Consider the following 7789-nt stretch of genomic DNA (forward strand, 5'->3'; position numbering starts at 1 on the left):
GCCAGCTCATCCCGTGGGTCTCCCCGCCGTGGAACTGCTGTCCTCCTCTCCTCGGATGCCCTCTCCCCCACATCCCTTAACCCTGGCCTCCCCACCCTACCAGCCTGTCATCTCCTCCCTCTTGCAAACCCTGCTCCACCTCACCTCCTTTCCGGATACATCCATCCAGAGTGATTTCCCCCTTCCCCCTCTTTGTGCTACCACTTCTCCATGGCCTTCCACTTCCTTCTGCTTCACGTGGACAGGCTGTGCCCTCCCCCACTCCCCAAACACAATTAAAGAGTCATGGCTTCCATTTTTATTCACTCCCTCTGTGCATTGTCCAAAAATAGGAGCTAGACAGACAAGAGAACTCAGGGAGGAGAGGTCAAAAGGGGGCTGAGGTTGAGTCTTGAAGGGGAAGCAAGAGTGCTGGGACCCTGGCTGGGGCTCTCCACAGGAAGGGGGCATTTCCCAAATGTCTCATGGGGTCCCTTCTTAAGCAAACCCAACTCCCTGTTTCAGGTTTCACTGAATTCCTACGTGCCATTTTCTGGTCACGGAAAGGCCCTGCCACCCAACCAGCTGCTGGAGCCGGAAAGTGACAAGTAACCCTTGCTCATTCTAAACCCTCGCTCCCCACACAAGTCCACCAGCAAGTCCGATCAGTTCTGACACCAAAATATGCTTTCGGTGTGCCCCTTTCTCTCTGTCTCCATTGTTGTCACCATCGCCTCCCCTTCCACTGGCCCCCCGGCTTCACCTAGGTCTCCTACAGTTGTCCTGCAGGGAGTGGACACCATGAGTTTCTCTAAAGCTGAGTCAGATCTGGTCACTCTCCAGCTCAGAACTCTTCAGGGGCTTCCACCTGCCCCGAGAATCAAACCCAGACTCCACACAGCCCCAAGGCCCTGCCTGCTCCCCACACACGTGGGGCCTCTCACGCCTTGCTCTATAGACAAGCCCCAGAACTCCCGGACCTCGCTCGGCTGCTCCCCACAGCTTGCTCCCGCTCATCCTGCAGCTCCGGCTAGCTGTCACCCCTTCCGGGGCGCCTTGCTGACACCCTGGCCCCCGATTTTTCTGTGCCCATTGTTCATTTATGTTTTTTGTCTTTTGCACTAGACTCTCCGTTCCATGAAGGCAGGGAATAGATTTGTCTTTATTATCCCCACCCCCAGTGTCTACCACATATTAGGGACTCGATAATGTACGAATTGTATGAATAAATATTTCCTCCGTCGAGTGACTCATTAGGAAACCAAGCCTGGAGAAGCAGCCTCCCGCCTCACAGGGCAGACCCTCCTCTCCCCAGCACCCCTGTCCGCTAACCGTTCAGGGAAGTACCTCTGGACACTGCCCAGCAACTCAAAGAGGGTGGCTGAGGCCAAAAGCATGTTCTGGTTAAAGGGCTCAGGGGCATGCACCCCTCTCCAAACAAGAAGTCTCCTTTCCCCGAGGTTTGCCTGTCTGTCTCTCCCGGGCCCTACGGAGACACATACAGCAGGTGCACGTGCCGTCATTTATCACGCGGGGCAGGGAGAGAACCAGAGTTGGCTATTCTGGTTTGGGAACCGCTGGGAGCTGGTGGGCAGTGTTGGGCAAGGACCAAGGCTGCACTGCCCCCCAAGATTACCTGGGCAGACAATGGCAGTGGGAGGAGGAGGAGGAGGAGGAGGCGGAGATGAAGGAAGAGAAGGAGGTGGAGGAAGAGGAGGAGAAAGAAGGCAGAGGCAGAGGAGGAGGAGGAGGAGGTAGACAAAAAAGGAGGGGAAGAGGTAGAGGAGGAAGAAAAGGAAAAAGAGGAGGAAGTCAAGGAAAAGGAAGAGAAGTTTGGCACCCAGTGGTTAAGGTTTCTGAAGTTTAAACCCACTGGGAGAAAAGGAGGCACTAGCTGCTGTGAGCACACAAATTCTAAACTAAATTCTGAGCCTCCCCATTCATCCAAGAGTGTGTCTCCTACCCAGGAAATCCACAGCTTCGCCTCTGCCCTACCTGAAAGGCCAACACGAGCGAGTTAAGACTGAAACACCGTGAGACCTGGGGCAAGCTCTTCCCCCCCTGAGCCTCCCCCGGTTTGAGACCCCCCTGGGTGTCCAGCCCACCGGTTTATAAAGAAGATGGAACAAAAAAAGACAAGATCACTCAGTCAAGGAAACAGGTCCAAGGCAAATCTTCCCTAAGACAAAGGAAAACTTTTTTCACCCTCGCAGAAGAATGGATATTTATCATCGTCCACTTAAGCATTTCCGTACACCATATTTTATCACATCCACACAGACTTCTACACGGCACTACCCTGATTTTTGCAAATAAGGAAATGGCTCAGAAGAGTCAGATCACTGGCCGGGGTCAGTCAGCTCGGAAGTGGCAGGGCTGGGGTGAGACCCGGCTCTCTGGCCCCCAGGCCTGGCCTCTCGCCTCCAGGGCTCTAAACCGTGTCACAGATGAACCCGGGATCAGGGTTCTGAAGAGGAGATTTTATGTTCAGTGGGGGGCTGGTCCATGGTTCCAAAACGTGCAATTTGCCTACATAGTTATTTAGTGTTCTCTCTGACACCACCAGAGACACAGGAAGATAATGAAATTCCCCATGAGCATGGCAATGAGATCCCCCCACCCCCCATGGCATATGTCAGATAACCTTTTACAAGGCAGCTGTCAGTCAGCGTGTCAGGCTGTTCTCCCTGAGACTTTCTCAGGAACATACATAACACTGGTCCTTAAAATTTAGCAACTGTAGAAGGTAACATGTCTTCCTGAGAAATTCTTAACGTTTTTCTCCCACTGCGAACTTCTGTCGCGGGTCCCCTTGGCACTGAGGTCCCCGTGATCTTAGCTCCCCCCAGCTCCCAGCCCCGGCCCCCAACACACACGCACATTCTATACATTTGTTTATATGGGGCTGTGGTGCTGTCTTGATTGCACAGCCGTGCAGCCTGCTGATGAGGTTTGCTGTTGACATTTCAACATTAGCTGGCTTTTGTCAATTGTGGCAGCCTAAGAAATTCTATCCTAAGAGCTGCTCTTTATTAAATTTGCTAGATACAAAACTGTGACTGACAAATAGTCTCCTTTTCCTTTGCAAATGCATAAATGATGGTCAGCAATCCCAAAGTAATTACACTACATCCTAAATTTACACAAAAACATCATTGCCAATGTGTTTTACAAGGATTGGAGAATCCTGCATTTGGCTTTAGGAAACATTCTCTCAGTATTTTTGTCAAGAGTTATCAGCAAGCAGATATTTGGGGGATTAGAACAGGGGAGAAGCCGCAGCAGGGGGTGCAGAGGAGAGTCTGCTCTTTGGAGTCCCTTGTTCCACGTCCTACCAGACTTTGTCACAGAATCTTCTGTGCAACTCTTTCATGTGCTGTCGGTGACGTAATTCTGTGTTTCTTCCACCAGCCATTACATACGATAAATAAAACAATGCTCTGAAAACACTGAGATCGCTCATCAATGTCACTGTGAAAAGGGCCCAGATAAATGAGTCCTGGAATCAAAGGCAGATTACATGACTGACCATGTATCATCTTCTATGTATTGAACGTCGTCTTTGTAAAGATAGAGCGGTAATAAAAAGTGGTATTGTGTGCTCTGAAAGGCTGTGTGGGTCTGTGCATGACTAATCTGTCTTTCTGCATTATTTTATTCAATCTTCTCTGACTTTATGCCTTTGACATTTTTGCTACACTCAGTAAATTTGAGTGAATAGGCAATTTTAAAGAATTTTTATAGGGCTTCAGAGAAGTCATATGCAGACTGTATCTTTGTTCAAATTTAACAGTTTAAATATTTCCTTTGTCTAGGGTACAGAGTAATCTTTAGGCAAAAAAAAAAAAAAAAAAAAAAAGGAATGAATGCTTTTACCTTAAGAATTTTACAGTTTCCTGAAACAGTTCAATTATTTAAAAAAGAGAGAAAAAAACAGAAGCAGCAAGCTTATAATCAAGGAAGGAGCTATACAACTTATTTATTTTTTATTTTTTTGATCATTGTTATAAACAGGAGACTGGCCCCCTTCTTTCTCCAGAATCTAAAGAAACAGAAGATGAAATTAAAAGAATTATTTTCCATCTAGAGTTCAGAACAGACTTCTTTGCGCATCAGCCACTGTTTCTGACTTTGTATTGCAAGGGGAGTTGTCTCCAAGTAAATAATGGCTTCATGGCATGTCTTTAACTTATTGTGCTTCATGCTGTCAGTTCGTTCATTAGCTAATCTATGACATTAACGTGACTAGGCACTGCACTTTGGATAACTCATACCACAACACAGAGATATGCAATATGAAGCTAAAAAATTATTTCCTTTACTAAATGGGCAGAGGTCCTCCCCCGAAGTATATCAGACTGCAGGATCTCAGGAGACTCGCTCTCTTCTGTTGAGGTGGCTGAGAAAAACTGGGAATACTCGATAAAACTGCTCATGTAGCATCATAATTGTGGCTTAGCGATTCTTTTAAAAATATTAAGGTAAAGTAAACCTCAACTTCACATGAATTCATCTTGGTGGGTTAGTATAGCTGATTAAATTTTACTGTCTATAATATCAAAAATATATTTATATATATATATATATATATATATATATATATATATATATATATATATATCACATATTTTATTAGTCACTCCAAAACCCCACACCCAACAGGGTGACTGAAAACACACACATTACCTGGGAGGTGCTTTCAAGAAACTGGACCTCAGAGTTGCCTTGAGTGGGGACTGGCAGCTGCACGACCCCTGATCCGTGCCATTCAACCCTAGCACCCACACTCAGGAGCAGGAGGTTGGGTCAATGAGAACATTTCCCGAGACAAGGCAATTAGGGAAGGGCATAGAGCTGTGACTGGGTCTGGCCTCTTGGGAGACCAACCAGCCTGCGTCCACTCCCACTGCTTCTGTAAGTTGACTGCAGGTTTGCCAGCCCACACGGCAAGACCTAGGGCAGGCCAGATGATGGGCATTTGGCCTCCAAGGGGAGGCAAGAGCGGTGGGACACCAGTTACGGAGGGCGAAGGTGACAACAGCAGGGTAGGGCCGCAGCGGGGCCCAGGGCACGGAGCCCATCATACCCCACACGCAAGGTCACCGGCAGGTGTTCCCAGCCGCCACGCTGACCAGAACGCGGCTTGGACCTGGCTGAGAACTCACAGCAATAGACGTGCAAGTCCATCGTCAGGTACCCTATCTGGGTTTGTGACTCCTGCCTTGTAAAATGAGAAACAATTTCACATCTCCACATAAGGACTGAAACGTGGATCTCCTATCTTCTTTCACAGCAGATGCAAATACTACTTTTTATCACTGTAAAGCACTTGGAGTAAGTTCATCAAAATGAAAGATTAGAGAACCCCAAAATGAAACATAATATGATTCATGTATAGATCCCTGATGGTAGAGGTGGTTTCTATTATGTTCTTACCACATAAAGGACTAATCCTGCTCCTGCAGGAAGAATGTGTTACCTTTCTCTTTATGAATCATTTTCATGAAATCGGATAAACAACAAACACCGCCCATGATTAGCTATGACAGGTCCCCATTGATTTATTCGATTCACATCCTAAGAAGTCAAGTTTCAGGTCTGTCTCTGCACAGTTTTATTAAATAATAAACCTTTAAACATGAAACGACCCACCCTGCCTTCCAAAACAGGAGAAAATAAAAGGTTCTACAACTTAAAGAAATCTTACAAATGTTACCAAGCAGGACATGGAATTTGCATTTTTAGTGCCATGGTCCTTCAAAGTGAAACAGAGAGGGAGGGGGCGCCCCCCACCCCCCCGATGTTCTTTTTAAGCCCAGCCTGAGCTCTCTATGCTTGAGAGCACCTTATGATGCTGTAACTAACCTCAAACCTGCAGCAGCAGGGGGGCAACAAACCTCAGAATACAGCAATGTCATGCTTTACAGGCACTCTCTCAGCAACAGCATGAATGAGGGGGGAAATTGGTTGCCTAGGCAACCCCCTAGTCCTTGTAATTATTATTGTGACTGACTGCACACCCCACCTATAACAGAAATGAATAATAATTTATAATCGCTGACTGGCAGCTTTCTGTCGGTGCCCCTGCTCACCACTGCTACCTACTGGCGTGCAAAATTAGTTACACACAAACAGTGGGGTAGGCTGGAGAGCAAAACCACCACCAAAAAGAACATTTAGAGAAATCTCCCATCTTCCTCCACCAGGTTCTGAATATAGTTCAAGTAAATTGCTGCTCGATCAATAGAGCAAAAATGAAAAGTGCTTTGTATCCGTGTATACAATGGGGGTTGAACAATCTAATGGAAGTTGGTCATCTCAATTAAAAGCAATTTCATATTGTGACATGACCTAGACCAAAAGGAAAAAAAAAAAAGGACTTAATAAGGTTAACAGAAGCTAAATAACAGCATATATCTTAATGACCCCAAATATAAGACTCACAAGCTATTTAATAGTTGAAAAGATGAAACTAAGCAAAACTGCTATAAATAAAATTCTATCTGGTAGTTTTGATCAATTAAACTACATAATTAACAAAGAAGGTCCATTTATCTTAGGTTGCCTAATTTGCAGTACAGTGTTAAAGTACCTCTACTGGAAGACTAGTTTGTTTAGAAATTAGAACATTCATAGTGATTTACTGGATTTGATTTAAAAGACACAGCAGGAGTTGGCAAAATTCACATATCATGGGGTTAATGTGGGTTAGAATGTAGTTATTTGTAATAAAAAAATATTGCACACCAAATACACACATCTGATTTCTTTTAATCCTAGTTCATCTTTTTTGCAGAAGTCGTTAACTTTGCTAAAATGAACAACAAAAACAGCTGCATTTACCACTATCAGGACACAGAAATCTGCCATTTTAGATTTCTTAAGCAAGAGAATGCTGCGTGGGGAATGAATGAGTCAAGCACTGGTTCTTGAAAAGATATCAAATTGCTGATTAGCTTTCATGTCCCCTATCCACAGGGATGGGTATTTCCATCGCAGCCAACCCATACAGCCAGACTCCAAGATCCACTAGTTCTGACTGGTGATACAATTCAAAGTTGAGCTCTTTGAGGTCAAAAGGAAACAGAAGCAAAAAGGACAAACAGCCCTGAAGGCTGCTGAAGCTAAGTTAAATATCACAAAGATGGTGGGGGTGAAGACAATAGTGAAACACTCGACCCCTCCATGGTGCCGTCCGCCGCCTTCAACCCTCCAGGGCTCTCAAATCTCCTGAGATTTGCTAACATGATGGAAGGTTCCATAATAAATCTGATATTAAGCATCATGGAATTTCCCACCCCAGGCCCTAACTGGTTGACTGCATTGTAGCATAAAAAGTCATCTTCCAAAAGATATTCTAGTTTCAAAATCAATGTGACATAGTAGCGATCAAAGATTCATTTTTTTAATGTCTTCTTCCCTGTAATCAATTCTAGATACACTTATTGAACACTTACTTCCCTGCTTTTCAGGCATCAACAGATTTCCAGAAAATTTCCTTAATTCCTCAGAGACTTTCACATAGTTCTAATAGTGACACACCCTTTCTTAGAATTACTTTTATCAGAGGACCCACCACAGATCAGATTTGGAATATGCAACAACCACGCATGCCACGTTCAAGTCTAAGTATGAAGAAGCCAGATTGCCCAACGCAAGAGGACAAGCCCTGTGGAAAGCTTACAGAGACCACATTCAGCAACACAGTTTCTAACACCTTCCAATCATGAGCAAGTATTTGCAAACTTCACTTTTCTGAAGAGGATCTGAGTACTGCTCCTTGTGTTACACCTCAGCTACTAACAAGTGG

The sequence above is a fragment of the Choloepus didactylus genome, chromosome 27 (genome assembly GCF_015220235.1).
Source record: "Choloepus didactylus isolate mChoDid1 chromosome 27, mChoDid1.pri, whole genome shotgun sequence".
NCBI lineage: Eukaryota > Metazoa > Chordata > Mammalia > Pilosa > Megalonychidae > Choloepus > Choloepus didactylus.